Genomic DNA, 6,791 nt, shown 5'->3' on the forward strand with positions numbered 1-6,791 from the left:
GAGCTGATGATCTTGTCCCCGACCGATAAGTACAGGTACAAGATGTCTCCTGGTAGGGGCCGAGTGAGGAGGGGAGGTGAGGTGAGGTACTGCTTCAATTCTTCGAAGGCGAGCTGGCATTCTTCGGTCCATTCGAAATCTTTCAACTTCTTGATGGCTTGGAAGAACAGATGGAAATGGTCGACCGACTTCGAATGAAGCGACTGAGGGTGGCCACTCGGCCACTCGGCTGATCAGCTTTGAGTCTCCTTGGCTGTCCGAGGTGGTGCCATGTCCAATATGGCTTGGATCTTCTTTGGGTTGGCCTTTATGCCTCGTTGGGTGATGACGAAGCCTAAGAACTTGTCTGACATGACGTCGAAGGCACACTTGCTGGGGTTGAACTTCATGTTGAACCTTCGCAACGTGTCAAAGGTCTCGGCTAGGTCCGATGTGTGTTAGTCAGCTTTCAGGCTCTTCATCACCATGTCATCTACATAGGTTTCGATGTTCCTCCCCATATGATTTTTGAAAACTTTGTTGATGGGGCCCTAGTAGGTGGCTTCGGCGTTCTTGAGGCCGAAGGGCATGACTCTATAGCAATAGGTGTCGTGCTTAGTGATGAATGAGGTCTTTTTCTTGTCCTCGGGGTGCATCTTAATTTGGTTGTATCCAGAGAAGGCGTCCTTGATGCTGAGTAGCTCGTACCCTGCGGTGGCATTGACGAGGTGGTCTATCCTCGACAAAGGAAAATTGTCTTTGGGATAAGCTCGGTTGAGATTTGTGAAGTTAATACAGATTCGCCATTTCCCATTAGCTTTCTTCACCATAACCACATTTGATAACTAGTTAGGGTAGTGTACCTATCAGATGAAACCGGCATCGATTAGCTTATCAACTTCCTCTCCTATTGCCTTCCAATGCTCTGGTGGAAAGTTCCTCTTTCTTTGCTGAACTGGCTTAAAGCTCAGATCCACGCTCAACTTGTGAGTAATGACCAAAGGTTTAATTCCGGGCATGTCAGCGGTAAACTAAGCAAAGATGTTGGCATTGGTTCTAAGGAAACTTACCAATTCGGATAAGCTCTCCAGGGGAAGGTTGGACCCAACATGGACTTTCTTTTCGGGCTTAGCCTCGTCTAGGGGGACTGGGACGAGGTCCTTGTCCGGCTAGCCTCGGCTTGCCAGGTCTTCCTTGAGGACGAGTCCCTCAAGTGGCAGGGCTTCTTTGTTCTTTCCCTTCAATGCTACCACATAGCATTGGTTCTGCTGCTGTTCTCGATGGGGAATTTAAGGGCGAGGTGGTAGGAGGAGATAGCCGCCCTAAGTGCGAGAAGGGTCGGCCTCCCAATAATGGTGTTGTAGGGTGTGTCAATCTTCACGACCAAGAACTCAGTCATCCTCATCACCTGTCGAGGCTCTGTCCCTACCATGACGGGTAGGTGATTCTTCCTTCCTGCCTAACTACATTGCCAAAGAAGCCGACGAGTGGGACATCGCTGGGTTGAAGGCGCTCCGGTGCCAACTTCATCTTCTCGAATGCTTCATAAAAGAGGATGTCAGTCGAAGAGCGACTATCAACTAGTATCCTCTTTACCATAAAATTTGCTATGACGGCTGATGGAGGATGATTTGACTCGACCTACTGAGACGATGACACGTGGACCTGACTCGGCATGAGCAACAACTTAGCATCATGGTCTGACCACAACTAAGTAACGAGCCTGTAGAGCAGCTCGCTACGTCATAGCTCGCTATAGGGGGAGCTCGCTACAACGCGAGCTCCAGGTCCCCCGAGCTACCGAGAAGGGAATACTCCAAGACTATTTCAGCTCGCAAGCCAGGAAAACCAGCTCGCTCCAGCACCTGGGCAGAAGAACTGCCCCAAAGACCAACCTTGATGAGGGTCACCTCGAAGTACCCCTAAGAGCTTGCTACAAAGTAGTTCGCAGCAAGGATAGCTCGCTACGAAGTAGCTTGCTACTGAGTGATGCGACGCTCTCAGGAAGCTTCCATCTGACAAGACCATACTAGTCAGACTGCGCTACGTCTCTTGACTGGCGGCGCAGTCCTTGCCCTTTCGACAGTCTGCACCCATGTTTCTCGATAGATGGAGGCGTGCCTGCCCCTTTGGGACGTGTCGCTCAGCCAAGCGAATAGTACACTATAACGATCACCTACGTAGACCTGGCAAGTAATGGTTGTGACAGGAGCCCAGTGACGGTTACGCCTGATTTGACAAGAATGCCCCTATAAAAGCCTTTTAGGCGAAGGGGAGAGGACACATTCACTCGCTCTAGAATTTTCATCTGAACGTGATATATCTTACTTGCTCACGAGCTAACCTCATGAGCACAGTGATCTAGCGCGACCTACACTCTTAGCTTTTTGCACTCTTTTCTTCCTCTCCAGCATTCTAACTTATGTTTCGGAGTATTCCCGCCGGGCAAATCCCCGGGAATCCTTCTTCGTCTTCTCAGGTGTCGTCCGTTGCCAACAAGGAGCCAGTCAGCAACCAGCTAGGAGTGCACGGATCGTGCCGCATCATTTGGTGTCGTCTGTGGGAAAACGCTTCTAAAAGCCTTTCTTTAAGCTTTTATAGTTTCTTTTTATAAAAAATCAGCATTCATGGCTTCTTCCAGTAACGTCGGATGTGGTACCAGCTAGAACGCTTCCAGGGAGCAGCCCCAGCTTCCTACTGTCTGTATTGGATAGTTCACCGTTCCCCTCTCCATGGACGGAGTCCCCAGCTTGAACGCGCCTCTTACAGTGACACCCACGATCACTCCACTCCCTTCCACAGTTGGGGCAAACTTTGTTGAACCCTCATTAGTGCCTCCAGCGGCCAGCTCGAACTAGTTGGAGGACTTAATGCAATGCATGCGAGCCATGCAGGCTCAAATGCAACAATTTCAACAATTCCTACTCTACCAACAACAAGTGTTGCATCAGGTTTCCCAATAGCAAGACTAGCAGCAGTTCTCCTCTCTACCTCAGGCCCAGTCGTCGCTTCCCCCTCGGCATCCGGCCACAAAGCAGACCAAGCCCTCCCGTCAGAGTGAGCAACCTCGCCGGGAAGAAGCCTCCCAGGCCCAAGATCCCGCCAAGAGCCAAGCCTCTTCCCATAGCAAGAAGGAGAGGCCAACTACCCCTGCCTCGCAGCCTGTGGGCAGGTCGGGGGCCTCCTAGCCAACAAAGCCTGTATCGCCCCGACCTTCACAGTTTGAGCTCCTACTCGCGGAGAATCCGTTCGAGGTCTTGGCCGCAGACTATAGGCAAGGCCCTTCAGTCCAGAGTCACCACCGGCAGTCTGAGCCCGTCGAGCTCGGCAACACTGAAGCATCAAGCACCAATGCCGAGCCAGCGAAGCCACAACGAAGATGCCAGCGAGCTCGCCGAACTGCTACCTAAGTCTCTCCCGAGCTCAAAGGAAAAGAGGAGGTATGCTCAGGTGAAGTGAAAGCTGCCCCTCTCCTCTCAGTTTCTTCCCCGTTATCTCCAGAACTCCTTGTTGTCCCCATGCCAAGGGACTTTAAGCTCCCTCCTCTAGATAAGTATGATGGGTCTTTCGATCCAAATGACCATGTGGACGTCTTCCAGTCCCAAATGCACTTGGCAAGAGCCAGTGAGTTCAGAGGAGTAGCCCGCACCAGGTACCGAAACCTCGCGCCCGGCTCGATAAGAAGTTGGGCGAAGTTCGTGCAAGTTTTCACCTCTCACTTTGCCACCAGTAAAAGGTGCCTGCGGACTCAGGAGAGCTTCCTCGACATAGTGCAAAAGGAAGGAGAGTCCATCCGGAGCTACATCAAGCGGTTCAATGACGCTTGTTTGCAGAAACCCGACCTGGATCCCGCAGTTCACCTAACAGCAACCAAGCGAGGTATCACCCACAAAGAGTTCAAGTGGCACGTAGCTGTCAACCAACCCAAGACCGTGATTGAGTTCCTTAAGCAAGCGGATCGGTTCATAGGGACAGAGGAGGAAATCAACCAAAAGGGCGAGCAGGCCCCAAAAAAAAGAAAGAGGGAGCCAGAACCCCCGTCTCAAGGCGACAACAGGAAGAAGAAGAACACAGCTCGGGGGGCAAGGCCAATCCAGCCCTTTCGAGCTCCAGTAGCAGAAAGGGACTACATGCCCCTCAACACAAAGCGAGCCGAGATCCTCATGGCGATCAAGGACGCTCCGTACGTGAAGTGGTCACCTCGGCTGAAGGCCGACCCTAACACTAGGAATAAAAATTTGTATTGTAGCTTTCATAAAGATCACGGTCATAGTACCGAAAGTTGCAAAAACCTCCGCGATGAGATAGAAGAATTCATCTATCGCGGATATTTGAGAAATTTTGTACAAAGTAATAATAATAATAATAAAGCAGGTCGACAAGAAAAGCAAAGTTGAGACGCTCCCGAGTCCAACAGGCAAGCGGAACAGCCATAGAAGCAACCCCCCGAAGAGAGACCAGTTTGGGGGACCATCAATGTCATAGTCGGAGGTTCGATTATGGCGGGCTGCACCTCAGCAGCAGCTCGCGAGCAGGGAAGAGCGGAACCCACCGAAGCAACCAAGGACAGAAGACCCCATCTTCTTCATAAAGGACGACGCACACGGGGTCCATAACCCTCATGACGATGCGCTTGTCATAAAGATGAAGATAAACGATTTCGAAGTTAGGTAAGTCCTTGTCGATTCGGGCAGCTCAGCAGACATCCTCTTCAAAGCGGCCTTCGACTAACTCCAGCTTCAAGAGTGCGACCTAAAGCCCGCGAACACTCCCCAGATAGGCTTTAACGGAGAGAGAGTTCGGCCACTGAGAAGGGTAACAATACATGTGGAAGTCGGCACCTGGCCTAGCATCTCAACCACGACTTCTTGGTGGTCGCAACCCCCTCCCCGTATAACGCCATAGTAGGTCGGCCGATTACCCACGCCTTATGGGCTGTGGTGTCCACCTACTACTTGGCCATGAAGTTCCCCACAGACTTCGGCATCGGGGTAGCGCGAGGTGACCAGCTTGAGTCTCGCAAATGCTACGTCGCCGTCCTTAAGGGAAAAACCAAGGTGGCCGATGACCTCGAGTTGGAGCGACCTACGAAGAAAATCGAGGAGCGAGCTGCGCCCACAGAAGAAACCGTCTCCATCCCGGCCTCGACGGAAGACCCAGCCTGAACTCTTCAGATCAGTGCTTCCATTAAAGAGCCCCTGCGATCTAAACTGGTATGCTTTTTACTTGAAAATTTAGATGTTTTCGCATGGTCTGCGGTAGAAATGCCCGGCATAGACCCTAGCATCATAACTCATAAACTTAATATTGATCTTGTAGTTAGGCCCGTTAGACAGAAGAAACGCAACCTAGCCCCAGAGCGATGGAGGGTAGTCGATGAGGAGGTCGGGAAGCTCCTTGCAGCCGATTTTATCAGGGAAGTCAATTACCCGAGCTGGGTGGCCAACCCCGTTATGGTGAAAAAGGATAACGGTAAATGGTGCATGTGCATCGACTACACTGACCTGAACCGGTCTTTCCCAAAGGACTACTTCCCACTTCCCAGGATCGACTGTCTGGTGGATGCAACCTCGGGGCATGAGTTGCTGAGCTTTCTAGACGCCTACTCGGGCTACAATCAGATTAGGATGCACCCTGCTGATGAAGAGAAAACTGCATTCATAACCAAGCTCGGCCTGTACTGCTACAAGGTCATGCCCTTTGGGCTAAAAAATGCCGGGGTGACCTTTCAAAGACTTGTAAACAAACTGTTTGAGCCATTGATTGGCCATAAAGTAGAATGTTATGTAGACGACATGGTCATGTGATTTAGTACAAGACTTGAATTTAGTTTTTGAAATCCTGCGTAGATTCAATATGAAGTTGAACCCGAATAAGTGTGTCTTTGGAGTCACCTCGGGTGAATTCCTGGGGTATATTGTGAACCAGCGTGGCATTGAGGCCAACCCGGACAAAATAAAGGCCATCTTGGATATGAAACCACCCCAAAAAATGAAGGAGGTTCAGAGATGGCCGAATAGCCGCCCTGAGCCGCTTCATGTCCAAATCGGCAGATCACTGCCTACCTTTCTTTAAAGCAATTAAAAGCAAAGGATTTGAATGGACCCAAGATTGTTAGCTCGCGTTCAACGAGCTTAAAAAGTACCTCGCTGGCATACCAGTCTTAACCCGGCCCGAAGTGGTCAGCTCGGTACTAATAAAGGAAGTAGATCAGGTCCAACGACCTATCTACTATGTTAGTAAAGTGTTGCAGGGAGCAGAAATGAGATATCCAGAGATAGAAAAACTAGCGTATGCACTGGTCGTTGCAGCCCGAAAGCTCCGTCCATACTTTTAGGCTCATACTATTATCGTCCTCACCAACAAACCTCTGAGGCAAGTCTTACTCAAGCCCGAGGTTTCTGGTCGAATGACGAAGTGGGCCGTTGAGCTTAGCGAGTACGACCTCCAATATAAGCCGCAAACTGCTATTAAGGCCCAAGCCTTAGCAGATTTTGTTGTGGAATGCACTTTCAGCTCCGAAATCCCCAAGCCGTGTTGAGCACGAGGCCCCCAGCTCGGGCGAGCCCGGAGCTTCCAGGCCGGTTGAGTCCGAGCACCGTGAGGTAGCAGCCAGTGCGGCATCTCTCCTAGTTAGGGCAAGAGCGAACTGGGATGAGGAGCCCTGGATCCTTCACGTAGATGGCTCGTCGAACCAGCAGGGCAACGGAGCCAGAATAGTTCTACATGGCCCAAGTGGCACAAAACTAGAGTGCGCACTACGCTTTGAGTTCGCGGCATCCAACAATGAAGTAGAGTACGAAGCGTTGATA

The sequence above is a fragment of the Nelumbo nucifera genome, chromosome 1 (assembly GCF_055504915.1).
Source record: "Nelumbo nucifera cultivar China Antique chromosome 1, China Antique-T2T, whole genome shotgun sequence".
Classification (NCBI taxonomy): domain Eukaryota; kingdom Viridiplantae; phylum Streptophyta; class Magnoliopsida; order Proteales; family Nelumbonaceae; genus Nelumbo; species Nelumbo nucifera.